This window comes from Passer domesticus, chromosome 9 (genome assembly GCF_036417665.1).
Source record: "Passer domesticus isolate bPasDom1 chromosome 9, bPasDom1.hap1, whole genome shotgun sequence".
Classification (NCBI taxonomy): Eukaryota; Metazoa; Chordata; class Aves; order Passeriformes; family Passeridae; genus Passer; species Passer domesticus.
In genome coordinates, this window is record NC_087482.1 from 11442539 (window position 1) to 11458704 (window position 16166).

Here is a 16166-nt window from a genome sequence, read left to right on the forward strand (position 1 = left end):
AATGCCAGCATTTTGCTGCCCATTCCTGGTTAGAGAAATAAAGGAATGTCCTGAAGATCCCTTCATGTGGGTTCATTATTGGCCGTATCAGTACTTGTGTTCTGTAAAACAGGTAAGTTCTTACAGCTTCTTGCCCCATTTATCCCTGGATAAACCCCAAATACTGCATTGCTCCTTGTCTACTTTCTTCCAAGTCAAGGCAAATTTTGTTCATTACTGAGTGGGACATAGTCATCTGTTCACAAGCAAATTCCTCTTGCCATTCACACAATGGCTAGACTGCTTTGTTGATTTGCTCCAATTGGACTGTAATTAAGGCCTACCTTTCACTAGAATTAAAGCTGATGCATTGGGAGGCAAAGTGTTCAGTCATTTCTCCTGGAGTCTGACACTGTAGAGAGCTGTTCTGTAACCAAATGACATTTGAAGACAGGTGTAGTCTACCATACTTCTGGCATACTAAAAGTGAGAAAAAACCCTTTGAATCAGGATTTTATCCTTTCTTCCTCCACCTCCTCCTCCCAGGAATTTTAATCTCTGGGGTCTAAGCTCTTCAGCTGCCTCACAAACATTGTTTTAATTCAGACAGTCGTCCATGCATTGAGCCACAAATCAGGACCGTGGTGTGAACCTTGAAGCAATGTAGGTTTATAGCACTGAAAATAATAATCCAATACCCAGGTTAAGCCAAGCCTATTGGTTATTTCCCAAATAACTCTACCTATCCTCAGTGATGTTTCAAAAACGATCATTGTGAAGGCTAGGAGCGGGGAGAGAGAATGTTATCAAAATTAAAAATAGAGCTTTCTGAGATCTTTATATTTCTATAAAAAGAGAGTCCAAACTATTCATCTATGGAACATTAAGTAAGAAGTGAACAAAAGACTGTCAAAATAATTGCTTGGGGAACAAAAAACCCATAAATAAAAACAAGCTTAAATGTAGATAATAAGTAAACCATCATGCAAAGAAAAAAAACAGACCTGCCAAAACTAAAACCAATAAGGCTGTTTCATCTGTCTCAATTAAAAAAAAAAAAAAAAAAAAAAACCCAAAAAACCCCCCTGAAAATAATTAGAGATTCTCAAGGGCATTACTATATATAGAAACTTCCTGGTATTGGGAAAAACATGAAGGAAGGTGTAGCATGCAATTCACAGATGTAACCTAGAATTTGTTAGGGAGGCCAGGGCTGGCAGTGGCTGCTCAGGGATGGCTTTGGCCCGTGTCCCTGGCAGCAGCCACTGCCCAAGCAGCTGCGCTGCCCCCGGGCTCTCCTCCCGGCCTGCTGGGCTTTGTTGGCTGGCGCAGCCTGTGCCAAGGGCCGGCAAGGTGCCTGCAGGCCCCAGCTCTGGGGGAAACAGAGAACGTCCTGCCCGTATCCAGCGTGCTGCCAGCTCAGCAGTGCAGCACAGCACCGGCTCACGCTCTCAATTGCTCCCACAGATATTATCAATGAAACAGGAATATATGCCCCGGAAAGTGCGCCTCCCAAGAATTGTCTGCCCCCAGGATGTGCGTAGGACCTGCATGATAGGCACAGTGGTGACAGTGATCACTGTGCCACTTGTGCTGATAGGCTGCTATCTTGGCATTCGCAAGCTGTACGAGCACAGATAGTCAGTTGTTGATTTCTCTCCACAGTTTTCTTATAACTCTGCTCCTGCATAGGTAGCCTGACTGGAAGTCATGCTACTGTGGAGTTGTAGCCAGTCAATGGTTGTCCAAATAATTCTGCTGAGGGTTCTGCTGCTGCCCAGTGCTTCCATTGGCCTCTCAATTGCTGGGCCTTGTCCTGGGGGCCACTGGGGCTGCAGCCAGTGCTGGCTCCCACTGAGGCTGCCTGGCCAAGAGCACAGGGCAGAGGCAGAGAAACTTCTGTACATCATTTGGTCAGCACAGCTCACGACAGAACAGGACAGTGCTTTTTTAGTAGCTTGTGTAAAATTTCATGGTAACAGTGGTGTTGCAGTGAAGCAAAATTTGCTCCAGATCTGTGTTAAAACAAATCCAACGTGATGAAGGTTTGGCTTTGGCCTTGAGACTTTGCTCTTTGTGTGAGCCCTGCTCTGGATTGATTCCAAATCAGTCTTGGAACTGGTTTTGGGTGAAGGCTTATCCCAGCCCTGAGCCTTGGTAGTTCTCTGGCCTCAAATGGACAGCTGAGGCTGCACTGCACATGACTGGGGTTCAGGGCTCCATTATCAAAGAGCTTTGAGATGTTTAAATTACTGTATTCTTACTACATGGTTTTCTTTATGAAATTCATTCATTAGTTTTTAAAACTTCGTTGTAATAAAATTTCTTTTCCAGTGCTTTTTCCAGTTATTTGATATAGTCAGTGATGGCCTAAGTATCCCATGGCTGTATTAAAAGACTGTAAGTACTATAAAATGAAATAATGTTGACACTCTTAGGTCTTTCACAGACTCCTGAAACTTACGTTGGTTTGATGTGACCAACAGAAGAGTTTGGCTCTGCTTTTAATTGAAACAAGCAGCAGAGCTGGAACCTGTTGAAAAGAGTCTCTTCACAGCTAAAGCAAACTGCCAGGGTTCTTTTATTCCAGCTCTGGGCAGGAAGATAAAAATCTCTCAGCAGTAAATCCTCCTGACCAGTAACTGATATAAACTAGGCATTTGGGCTGTTTGCTGCCTCACCCCTGAGTTCCTCAGAGCTGCAGCTCCCTGTTCTCTTGGCAGACAGGGGCTGGCTATGGATGACAGTCACGTCCCTGGCCTGGTGCACACCAGGTCCACACATGAGCTGTGGGATCGTCCTTGCACACCCCATCCTGGAAGAACCCAGGTCAGTGATGTGTCTGACCCAGTTTGATGCATGGTAGCAAAAGAAGGCAAAATAAAGGCTAGAATTGGTACCATTCTGTAATATGCTTTTGCCACCAACATTATCCAAGTTCCTGTGCTTGTTTTCCTGGAGAATTGGCACTCAACAGAGCTTCAGTGCCTTTGATCAAATCAGTCTTAAGAGCAGCTTGGGGCTGGTCAGTCATTTAGATGTCAGCACTGACTGGGGTCCAGGCAACAAAAGAACATTAGCTGCAGGCCACCAATACAGCTTTTCATCTTAATGAGCACAAAGCCTTTATTTGTGCAAACCGAGGGATGTTGGGAGGATTTTTGCATCATTGGGCCAAGGCACAAGGCTCTGGATCTACACAGCACTTTGGTAAGGAGGGGAACATGGGTAGGGACAATCCAGGCTGTTAGCAGTGCCCCCACCCCCTGATTAGGGACAGCACAATTGCTTTTAGAGCTCCTTAACCAGCTGGTGAAAAACTGATCATCGTTTCTTACCCCCTGAATACTGACAGGCAACTTCAACAGAAAATCGGTCTCTTCCTCCATGATCTCTTAGCACCAAAGCAAAGAACCAAGAAAAAAAAAGCCAAAAACACCTCAACCTACTAAAATATAAATAATTTTTTGACCAGACTGTTTTTTGGTTTTTTTTAAAGAGCTTTATAAGACTGACTAAGCCAGTGCTGAATTAAGAGTGGCACATGTTATATGCCTTCCACAAAGAGTGGGACAGCTGCTGCAATGCAAAGTGGGTGCAGAGTCAGACCCTTTACTTCAGACTCAGCCCTGCCTTCCTGAGGGACAGAAATTCATCTGTTAGAATCCCTTGGATTTTTGGAGCTGCTCTTGGCCCTCCTGTGGATAACTGGGCTGCTGTGGAGCACTGGAGAACTTTCAGCTTGGTACCTGTTATGTATATTATGGTAATTCGTACTGATAGAATATATATATATATATATATATATAAAAGAATAAAATATAAAACCTTGAAATCACAGTAGCAAGGGAAGAGGGGATTGCTTCACAGGCTGAGGAAACCACAGCTGGCAGTCGGGTAGGAGGAGTGTCATTAACATAGGAAGTGAACCCAGCCGGCACAGGAGATTGTCGTTCTCACTGGTGTGAACAGGAGGAGGCCCAGCGATGATGGCCCATGGAGATGTTCATCTTAGACAGGGGGGACCATCAAGGACATACATCTGCATACGGGATTCCGGTAACCGAAGAGTGGATACACATCAGTTCCCGGACAAGGTTTTGTCCAGCACAGGAAGGAGAATAGAGGCATCATGAATGTGAAGAACCCTGAGGAAAGACAAAGGGACTCCGCCACGGGCTAGAAAAAGAGTATAAGAACGGACTCTGCCAAGCAGCATTGGTGAACAGGGGGGATTGGGTGCGATAGAAGGCGGATCTGTGTTCACCCAGCTTCCATCCCGGGGTCGGTGCTGTCCTTGATTGTTGGCTGTCGGGACTGTATATCGGTTGTGAATAAATTTATATTTTATTTTTATTAAATTGGCTGGATCGATTTTTACCTGTAACAGTATCCATGTATGGGGGCCTGCAGAATTTAAGCAGCATCCTCCTTGGCCAACAACAGACTGGAAAGGGAAAACCAGCATCAGAAACCTGAGAGATGGAAAACTTTGAGCTGTTAGAGATCAAAAATGTCACCTAAAAATCTCAATGGCGAAGAACAACCTTTCTGACAAGGATTCCAGTAGAACAAATGACACAGGTGTTGGAATAACAGCCAGTGGCCACAGCAATGACAATTCCTTGGTGAGGAGGGTCCCACGGAGAGTCGGCTGAGTAACGACACTCACAGCCAATGTGACTACATGTCATCCTCCTTTATTAAGCAACTTTGGCATATTTATCCTTCACTATACACTGTCTCACACCACTGGTGCATAATGCTGATTGGTTAAGTAGCTATATTCACACATACATCTTAATTACTGATTGGTTGTCACACTATAAGCATCTTTAGCTAAGGTGTGCCAAATGAGCTACTCCCACAACGTGCTTGGCGCATTTGGTTTCATCCTGACACAATGCTCATTCTTCCTTGTTGCATCTATTTGAGGACAGTGCATGGTCTATCTTGTTCCTGTTCGAGTACGGTACATGGTTTTCAGAGTAACTCTGAAATCTGCAGGCCAGGGCTGTCCAATTCCCGCAGGAGAATATCATGGCCCTATCTTCAGCCAAGAATCCTTCTACACCTTGGAATAAAAGGCAGTGCCCACTGCAAAGACATTTCCCTGGCCTGTGAGCTCCATAAACCACACAAGAAAATGGCACTTTTCCTGAGTGCTTCCCAAAGCTTCTCTGCAAGAAGCACTGGAGAAGTGCATAGGGCAAACATTCTCCAAGTGCCAAGCTCTTGTGCAGCAGAAAAGGTCTAAAAAATCAAAATTCTAGCAAACGAAATAAATCCATCATTCATGGCTTGTAAATTCTCTGATGAATCTCAGTTACTTTGGGACAAAAACAAACACAGGGCAAACTTTCCCAAGTATGGTTTCATGACAAAATTCCCATTTGGCTGCTCCTGTTTATGGAAAAAGATGAGATAACAAGCTGCTCAGCTCAAGAAGGAAAGGAGGATCTACACTTCCCTGTCATATTTTCCTACTGACAAAGGAATTAAGACCAAGAATTTGGGTAAATGGAGGGATAAGACTGGGGTATGGATGTGGCTTTACATCCTAAGATACTTCATTTGCTAAAATAGAAGCACTTTTGTTGTACATGGATCTCCTTGCTAAACCTCTTTGTCTTCAAACTCCCTTCTTCCATGGCAGAACAGAGCAAGCTCCATCTGCCAGAGCTTCAAGTTAAAAGCTCTGTGATGAGTTATTTTTAATGGACCCATTACCAGTCCGTGGGGTTGCTGTCATGAGGAGCTCCGGTGGCTTTTTGTTGAGATCAAAATCAATGAGCCATTTGCCCCAGCTCCACCTCTCCTGAGGCAGCACTGGCTCCACTGTGCCATTTCTAAATGAAAATTGAATCTCCTAAAGAAGCCAGGCCAAAATCACGAGGGAGGAGTCATGAAAAATAACTTAGGTAGTTTGCTGGGTATTGGTCTAACAGCTACCACCTTCACAAAGTCCAGGCTACACTTAACGAGGCTCTTTGCTCGGTAAGCAACCTTTCAATTGGTAGAGTTTCATACCCATGCAGAAGAACAAAAAGCCACTTCCACTGTAGAAACATGAGCTGCAGCTTTGCAGTGAGTTGTGCTCAGTAGCTGACCTGCTGCAGTAGTTTTGCGGCAGTTTTAGGCAGGAGATACTGCCATAAAATTTCACAAGAAAATTTTCAAGTATCTAAACTATGCAGTATTATGTTATTTTCTACCTCCAATATTGCCAGCACATGGCTTAAGGAAGAAAGGTATTTACCAGCCATCATAGATGAAAAAAATTAAAATGAAAAAAGGGCTTTTCAGGAAATCATAGTGATGGCCACCAGTCATTTTCCAGCTTTGCAGGATTTCGGTTCAAAGTCAATCTAAACAATCCAGCATATGTCTAGCAAGAAGGAAATCACAGATCATCTCTGCTCCTACACCCAAGCTTTTCTATATCAAAGATGGATGGTATTCTTTTCCAGCTCTCAAGAGATGTGTCATAATTTACCAATAAACAAAATATCATGCATAGAAATATTTCATGGATTGTAGCAGTTCCTTTGAGGGGAGCTCCCCAGGGAGTCCCCGGAGGGCCCCCTGGGCTGTGAGTTCGCTGGCAGCAGCAGGCACGCAAGGAGACTCCACACGGCTTCTGAGGGTGCTGATTAGATGAGGGTTTATTGGGGGTCCCAGCCCCGGGAGTAACATGGTTTCAGAGGGAGAAGGGGGAAATGGAAAGGGAGGGGGAGAGAGGGCGAGCCTAGGGGAGAGATGGGCCATGAGAGAATCTGGTCTTCCTCGCAGTTTAAGAGGGAAATTCAAAGTGGGTACGAAATAAGATTTGGGTCAATGGGATTGCAGATTCATGGGACTTCAGAGGAGGAACACAGCTTGGAATAAACCATATATTTTCAAGAGGTACATTTTCGAGATAGAGCATATCATTTGAATAAAATACAACACCACAATAGATTAGTAAGATAGATGACAGATAGATAGATAGATAGATAGATAGATAGATAGATAGATAGAGAGATAAGGCAGACAGAGATAGATGAATGCACATGCTTGTATCACTTTACAGAGAAAGGGATAGGGAAGTGACAGGTTATTCTTTTCCATACATGGGAAACAATCTTTTTCCCAGAAAAATCAGCTTCCTTCTTCAATGACCACCAGGGTATCTGAAGACCCCACCAAGAAGGCCCTGTGATGCCAGTGCCCTGTGCATCCAGCAAGTCAAGAAAGTAAGGCCGGCCTCTTAATACTAAAGAGGTTAAAGAGGTTTATTCTCAGTTTTTGGCAGCAAGAGGAACAAACTGAAGCCAGTTACTGTAAAATGCCTCCACAAGCACCAGTGCAAATCACAGCCAAAGGAAGGATGACAGCCCAAGCAGACAGAGATCCTCCTTCAACCCTGGCTGCATTGAAGCCCCACTGACTGCCAAGAAGAAAAGCGCCCTACTGAGAGCAAGCAAACTTAACCCTCTGCCAGGACACAAATTTAGAGGGAAAAAAAATTTTAAAATCCCTACACCACCAGACACACTTCCCAGTGAGAAGGGTTGGAACAGTCTGCCCCCCAGCACTTCCCCGGCAGGCAGGTTCCCAAAGGTGCTGGGAGCTAAGCTGTGCCCTGCGAGGGAACAGAGCCAGCCTCCCTTCAGTGGGAGAAGGCACGGCCTCAGCTGTAGCCCCCGGTGCCTGCGGTGGCCCAGGGCACGGCCATGGCTGTCAATGTGTTGGGCTGCAGCACAGGGCAGGCCGGAGCTCAGCAGCCTCAGCAGAGCCCAGGGCCGCGGCCCTTCCCTGCCGGGGCCCGAGCCTGGCCCGGCCCGGCCCGGCCTGAGCAGCCCGGACTGGCCCAGGGGATGGGCTGCGCCCGCCCGCTGTGCCCACAGGCTGGGCCCAAGCCTTTGCAAGAGGCTTTCTCCCAGCTTGGCAAAACCTCGGCCAAGTGTCCCTGTGCTGTGCTGAGAAGAGTAAAAAACCCCCTCAAATTTAACCCTGCTGCCCACCGCATGAGGGATCCCTGCACACCTTAGGAGAGGCCATCAATACTCCTTTGTGCCTCATGAGGGATCCCTGCACGCCTCTGCAGGGACCCCAAAATATCCCTTTGAGCCTCTTCAGGTCCAGGCACAGATGATGCCCCAGAAGGAAATGTGCCCTCAGCCCAGGGACGCTCAGCATGGGCTCCCCCATCCCCTTGGGGCCCCGCCGCTGGGCACAGCAGCCCCTGCCTGGCTCCTGCCTGCCCACACCGTGGCCATCCACGGCTGCTCCTGGGCATGGAGCTCAGCCGGTGCTGGTGCCGGGGGGGCTTTGATGCTGCTACCACCCGGATATAGTTATGAAAACTTTGTTCTTTTATTTAAATATGAAATATGGGCCAAGCCCTGCCCTCTCGGACAGGGGATGCCCACCTTCAGTCCTGGCCGGGGAACACGACCAGGGGGCTCAGGGGAAGAGGGTCTCGTGGAAGGATGGGTTTTGGGATGGCCTCATGACGCTGCTGCAGCCACGGCAGGGCAGATATGGGCAGAAGTGGAGAGCTGTTATAAACTATCAAGTTCCCGCTGCCTGTGTTTTTAGGCCCATCTGCTGAAGATGCACAGAAGCACCTGTGAAGAGAGGAGGTGGCTGAGGCCCCAGCTGCCAGTGGCACACAGGGACCCTCGTGCACAGCAGGGCCCAGAGCTGGCAAGGCTCCCCAGCACGGCTGGAGCTGCTGGCACAGCTGGGCCCAGCTGGACAGCTGCCCCTCAAGGCCCCGGCCAGCAGGGACGGCTCTGGGCAGGGTCCCTGGCCAGGAGCGGGCCCCAGAGCGCCTCTGCCTTTCAAGGGCAATCTCGGCCCTGCTCTTTCTCTTCCCCACCTCCCTCTGCCTCTGCCCCGTGCCCCTGGGGCTGCTCTTGGCCAGGCAGCCTCAGTGGGAACCAGCACTGGCTGCAGCCCCAGCGGGCCCCCCAGGACAAGGCCCAGCAATTAAGAGGCCAATGGAAGCACTGGGCAGCAGCAGAACCCTCAGCAGAATTATTTGGACAATCATGGACTGGCCACAACTCCATGGCGGCCTCCCTGCGAATGTTTAATGTCTGCATTAGATTTTCATAAGAAACTGTTTCAGGGGAAGATGAAGAAAACACTCACCATTTTCTCTTCCAGTAATAATGAATTTGGACACAGCATAAGATGAAGATAAACGCCAAAAAAAGCAGGCCTGCCATTAACCCTGCCCAGCAGCCTGTTCCCATATCGAAGCCCCTTCTGAGGCCATCCTGGGCATCGGGAACAGGTCTTGTGGTGCCGGCTGCATCTGTGGGAGCGGTGGGGAGCGTCAGGCCGTGCTGTGCTGCACTGCTGAGCTGGCAGCACGGTGGATACGGGCAGGACTTTCTCTGTTTCCCCCAGAGCTGGAGCCTGCAGGCGCCTTGCCGGCCCTTGGCACAGGCTGTGCCAGCCAACAAAGCCCAGCAGGCCGGGAGGAGAGCCCAGGGGCAGCGCAGCTACTTGGGCAGTGGCTGCTGCCAGGGACACGGGCCAAAGCCATCCCTGAGCAGCCACTGCCACCCCTGGCACTCCCTGCCCCGTGACAGCTCCCCCAGCCCCAGGGGACAGGCTCAGGCCCTGTCAGGAGCCAGCGCAGCCCCTGCCCAGTCGGGAGCCAGGGCTGGCTCTGGCCCTGGGCTGGCGGCAGGGCTCCCGCTCGGGGCTGCTCCTGTGCCTTGGGCCTCTGGGCACTCAGGGCCAGCTCCGCAGCAGCTGCAGCACGAGGGACGTTGCTGCACCAGTCCCGTTTCCCCAGGGCTCTGAACGAGCTCCAGAGGCCTGGAAGCCGAGGCGCCTCCAGCTTTGGCTGCTGCCGGGCCGGGCAAGGGCAGGCCCTGGGGGAAGAGCTGCTGCCACACAGCCCCACCCAGGGCTGAGCCCGGCACAGCAATTACCTGCTGTGCCTGTGCCCGTGTCTGGCATCGCCTTCCTTCCTGCTGCAGGGGCTGTCCATGGGGAAATGCTTCCTCCAAGATGTGCCTCCTTCTGCACGGATGTTTGGTCCATCACTTCAGACAGGAAAAAGGACAGCTGGATTAGATGGAAGAGTTCCTGATTTGGGTGCTGGCATCTTCAGGATGTCATGCTTGTCCAATATGGGGATAGGTTTCAGAAAATGTCTTGGCTTTCAGGGCAGGGCCAGGGTTCTCACTTTCCAAACAGCTGCCATGCCTGAGCCGCAGGAGTGGGGAGGGGATCGCAAAGATCGAGGGCACACATGTGCATGGTTCTGTGCTGGCACCTGCAGCGATGCCCCCTGGCCCAGCTTTGGGCTCTGAGCTGGCAGCTCTCCCAGGGGAAAGGCCTTGACCTACCCTCAGCATCTCCCAGAGGCTCCGTCCTGGACGTGGGTTGGGAAGCTGCACCACCTTCACCCGCAGGTCCAGCTGCAAAGAAAGGCAGGACAGAAGAGCTCCTGTGGCACTGCAGGAGATCCTCAGGCTGCCCAGAAGGCTCAGCCCCGGGGCACAGCCCTGGGCCTGGCCCCTTCCCTCTCTGCCCTTCTCTGTGGCTGCACAGAGCACATGGAATGTTCTGGCACTGGCATTGCACACGGGAGGAAGATGGAGCAGCTAAATGCTCCTTCCTCCCACTGACAGTGATCCTGTGGGATCCCTCAGGGCTCCAGAAGGGAGCAGGGCAAATTTTCCATATTCCATCAACCTTCAGATGATCTTAAGTGAAAGGGCAAATGTATGAGCTCTTGCCACCTGGTCACTGTGTATTCTCTCAGGAAAGGTACATTGAGCACTTGCCTCCAGGATTTCCCATGAATCTCAAGCCATAATCCAGCAGGTTTTCCAGATAATCCATGTCTTTATCCCATCCTAGAAGTTTGCAAAGATCAGAACAATTTCCATGATGTGCTGGGATCCCCTTCTGCCACAGGGAACTGGGCACTGCATGTAGGTCAGGTAAGGCCATGGGAGCCAGATGTGAATGGACAAGGCCAAAGCTGCTCAGGGGCCTGGGGAGCTCTGGGAAGGCTCATGGTCAATCCCTATCTTATTTGCAGACCCTGTGCAACATCCCTGGAGAGGTGCCTGGAGCAGCCCAGGGCCTGTGCGGGTTCTCTTAGTCGCACAAGGGAAATGCTCCTTGAATCCTTGGAGAGAACTGCAGCAGGCAGTGCTGCAAGTATACCCTGCAAACTCCCTCCTGCCTGTCCTCCCAGCCACCCTTCCTCCATCTGCTGGGACAGCTCCCAGATCCCAAAGGCACATAGTCAAGCACTGTCAGGACACACTGGAGCCTTGATCTCCCCCTCTGTCCCTTCCCCACCATGGGCACCCCATGCAGTCACTCCCAGGTTTCAGGAAGTGTCTCCCACACAGGTACCCCAGCAGGACTGCTCAGTACCAGAGTGCCCTGAGCCTGCTCGGGATAATTCCCCTGGGTTGTGCCCTCACTTCCAGGCAGCAGAGACAGCAGATCAAGCCTCAGCAGGGCTCAGGCCCAGAGGCACAGATATTACCTCCTGTGCTTGTGCCTGGCATCGCCTCCAGTCCTACAGCAGAGGCTGTCATGGAGCCACTGCTTCCTTCGGGAAATGCCGCCTTCTGCCCAGCCTCTGCATCCACTTCTGGAGAAAGGAAGAGGGACGGCTGGATCAGGTGGGGCTGTTCCCCACTGGGCCCTGGCATCTTCAGCAGCCAGTACTTGTGAAAGACATGGTTAAGGATCAGGAATCCATAAAATTTTCTGGGTAGACCAGGGTCCACTTTCATCATAACACCGTCTCTTAGTGATCATGCTGGAGACTATGAAATTTCAGGGGATCTCAGGCTCGTGGTGCAGTTTGGGCTGCCTGTCAGCTGATGCCAAATGCCTTCCTGCAGGGGCTGGGCAGAAGCTGCCGCCAGGCCAGGCTGGGAAACAGCCCTGCAGGGCGTGAAAGCAGCAGCAGGGCAGCGAGGCTGCCATGGATCCCTTCCTACTGTGCCGGGCACGGCGTGTCCAGATGTGCAGCCAAAGCCCCCGGCTGCTGAGTCCCAGGGGAAGCATGAGGGAAATGCACCCACCTTGTCTTCTCTCCAGATCACTCAGCATCTTCTCCATGTGTTTGGATGCCTCCAGGAACTTACTCTCTCCTCTAAGTTTGTTCTCCAATCTCAGGAGACCTTAAGAGAAATATTTCCATTTCCCAGGAATGGGTCCCACTAAACCAGTGCTCAGCCTGTGGGGTCATCAGGCAGACACTACTCACCCCTGCCATGGGAGCTGGGCCTGCGTGCAACATCCACCAATGGACCTGGGAAAGTCCTCCCTGCAGACACACCTGTAACTCAACAGCCACGGAAGCTTCTGCCATCTCTGCTGATCTGCACTGGTACCACTGAGCCACAGGGGCGGTGAGGGGATCGTGCAGGGCGCGGGCACACACGTGCATGGTTCTGTGCTGGCACCTGCAGCGATGCCTCCCTGGCCCAGCTTTGGGCTCTGAGCTGGCAGCTCTCCCAGGGGAAAGGCCTTGACCTACCCTCAGCACCTCCCAGAGGCTCATTCCTGAATGTGGGTTGGGAAGCCAGATCAGTTTCACCAACCGGGTTAGCTGCAAAGAAAGGCAGGACAGAACAGCTGCTGTGACTCTGCTGAAGATTCTCCTTCAGGCCCAAGTGGCAGTGGGTGCACCTGGGTGTTTGGTGCCCTCCAAGGCACTCCCTCAGCTCTGCCTTCCACTCAGGAGCAGGAGCAGGGGGACCTCGTGCCTGCAGTGGCCCCACACTGGGATGGAAGGAGCCCCTTGCGGGGCAGTCGGGGCAATAAGGACTCCCTGGAGCTGCCAGCAGCTCTAAAGCCAGCCCCGGGCAGGGCCAGGGCTTGGCAGTGGCAGCAGGAGCAGCTCAGGCTCCCTGGGGCTGGCAAAGGAGCTGCCAAAGGCTCAGCCCTGGGGCACAGCCCTGGGCCCGGCCCCTTCCCTCTCTGCTCTTCTCCCTGGCTGCACAGAGCACATGGAAGGACACACTGGCATTGCACATGGGAGGAAGATGGACAGCTAAATGCTCCTTCCTCCTACTGACAGCAATCCTGTGGGATCCTTCAGGGCTCCATATGGGAGCAGGGCAAGGCTTCCAGAATTCAACAACCTTCCTACTCTTAAGGAAAGTGGGACATGCATGACCTTTTGCCACACTGACACTGATTATTCTCTAAGTAAAAAGGGACTTTGCGAACTTACCTCTACTATCTGCCGAGGTCTTCAAACTCTCATCCAGAAAGACAAGCATGAAATCCATGTCACGATCCCAATCTAGAAGGGAGCATAAAACGGAACTGCTTCCATGCTCTGCTGGGTTCCCCTTTGGCCTTTGGGAACTGGGCACTGCAAGGGGGTTGGGTAAGGTCGTGGGAGTCAGATGTGAATGGCTATGGCCAAAGCTGCACAGGGACCTGGGGAGCTCTGGGCTGGCTCCTGGTTAATCTCCACATCCTTTACAATCTTTGCCCCCCATAGACCTTATGCAACATCCCTAGAAGGGCAGCTGGAGCAGCCCAGGGCCCTGGGGCTCTCTCGCTCCTCACTGAGGGAGACTTCCCTAAATCCCTGGGGATAACTGCAGTATGTAGTGCCAGAACCACTCCTACCTCCTTCCCTCCTGCAGTCCCTCTCTCCCTCCATCTCTTGGCACAGCTCCCCCAGCCCAAGGGCACATAGCCAGGCCCTTACAGGACACATTGGAGCCTTGCTCTCCCCCTCTGTCCTTTCCCCACCATGGGAATGCAGTCGCTCCCAGGTTTCAGGATCTCCCTCCCACGCAGGGACCCCAGCAGGACTGCTCAGTACCCGAGTGCCCTGAGCCTGCTCGGGATAATTCCCCTGGGGTCTGCCAGTCTTGTCTGAGCTGTGCCCGCACTGCCAGGCAGCAGAGAGGGCAGCTCAAACCGTAGCAGGTCTCTGGTCCAGAGGTACAACAATTACCTCCTCTGCCTGTGCCTGGCATCACCTCCCTTCCTGCAGCAGAGGCTGGCATGGAGTCACTGCTTCCTTCGGGAAACGCCACCTTCTGCCCAGCCTCTCCATCCACTTGTGGAGAAAGGAAAAGCAACAGCTCATCAGGTAAGACTGATCCCCATTGGAGAGGTGGCATCTTCAGGAGGCAATTCTTGTCAAAGACATAAACATCCTGGGTAGGACAGGGCCCACTTTCATCAAAACACCCGCCATTAGTGATCAGCCTGGATACTGCAAAATCGCAGGGGACCTCAGGTTGGGCATGGCCTGTGGTGCATTTTGGGCTGCCTGTCAGCTGATGCCAAATGCCTTCCAGCAGAGGCTGGGCAGAAGCTGCAGCCAGGCCAGGCTGGGAAACAGCCCTGCAGGGCGTCAAAGCAGCAGCGGGGCAGCGAGGCTGCCATGGATTCCTTCCCGCTGTGCCGGGCACGGCGTGTCCAGATGTGCAGCCAAAGCCCCTGGCTGCTGAGTCCCAGGGGAAGCATGAGAGAAATGCACCCACCTTGTCCTGCATGCAGCAATTCTTTCAGCATTTGCCTCATGTTTTTGGATGGCTCATGGGGTTTCTGGTGTCCTTTGCCTTTGTTCTTTCCCCTCGTAGGATCTTAGAGCAACAGAGTTCCATTTCCCAGGAACGGATCCCACAAAAGCAGGGCTCAGCCTGTGGGGTCAGCAGGGACACACTACTCACCCCTGTGATGGGAGCTGGGCTTCTGTGTACGAATCAGCAAAGGAGCTGGAGAAGTCCTCCCTGCAGACACACCTGTAACACAACAGCCACAGAAGCTTCTGTCACCTGATTCCTGCCAGGCTGTCAACAATTATTCCTTGGTGGCTCACTGAGAACATACCTGACAGTGGCTCAGATAGGACCAAAACTTTATGCAGCCAAGTTAATGGAGAAGCCTTCCCAGACACTTCATCTAGAAGGGAGCAGAGATAAGAACCATTTCCATGGTGTGCTGGAGTCCCCTTCTGCCTCAGGGAACTGGGCACTGCAATGGGGTCGGGTAAGTTTGTGGGAGTCGGATATGAATGGATAAGGCCAAAGCTGCACAGCAGCCTGGGGAGCTCTGGGCTGGCTCCTGGTCACACTCCAGACTCTTTTCAGGCCCTGTGAAACATCCCTGGAAAGGTGGGGGAACACCCCAGGGCCTTGCAAGACTCTCTCATTTCCACTGCAGAAACCCTCCCTAAAGGCCTGAGAAAAACTACAGGCAGCCATGCCACAGGTGTCACTCATTTCACCACTCCCTGCCCCGTGACAGCTCCCCCAGCCCCAGGGGACAGGCTCAGGCCCTGTCAGGACCCAGCGCAGCCCCTGCCCAGTCGGGAGCCAGGGCTGGCTCTGGCCCTGGGCTGGCGGCAGGGCTCCCGCTCGGGGCTGCTCCTGTGCCTTGGGCCTCTGGGCACTCAGGGCCAGCTCCGCAGCAGCTGCAGCGCCAGGGACGTTGCTGCACCAGTCCCGTTTCCCCGGGGCTCTGAACCAGCTCCAGAGGCCTGGAAGCCGAGGCGCCTCCAGCTTTGGCTGCTGCCGGGCCGGGCAAGGGCAGGCCCTGGGGGAAGAGCTGCTGCCACACAGCCCCGGCCAGGGCTGAGCCCGGCATAGCAATTACCTGCTGTGCCTGTGCCCATGTCTGGCATCGCCTTCCTTCCTGCAGGGCCTTCCAATGAGCCGCCACTTACCCCGGGAAATGCCACCTTCAGTACAGCTTTTTGGTCCATCGCTTGATAAAGGAAACGGACAGCTGGATCAGATGGAACTATTGCCTACTGGGGAGGCGGCATTTTCAGAGGGAATGCTTTTCAAAGGGTTAGGCTCAGGAAGATGGCCAGACTCTTCATGCTGAACTAGACCCCTCCTTTCTCCAAACAGGTGCCCTTCCTGATCTCCCAAGAGACCAAGAAATTGAAGGGGATCTCAGGCCCATGGTGCATTTTGGGCTGCCTGTCAGCTGATGCCAAATGCCTTCCTGCAGAGGCTGGGCAGAAGCTGCAGCCAGGCCAGGCTGGGAAACAGCCCTGCAGGGCGTCAAAGCAGCAGTGGGGCAGTGAGGCTGCCATGGATCCCTTCCCGCTGTGCCGGGCACGGCGTATCCAGATGTGCAGCCAAAGCCCCCGGCTGCTGAGTCCCAGGGGAAGCATGAGGGAAATGCACCCACCTTGTCCTTCCTGCTGCATTTCCTTCAGTACT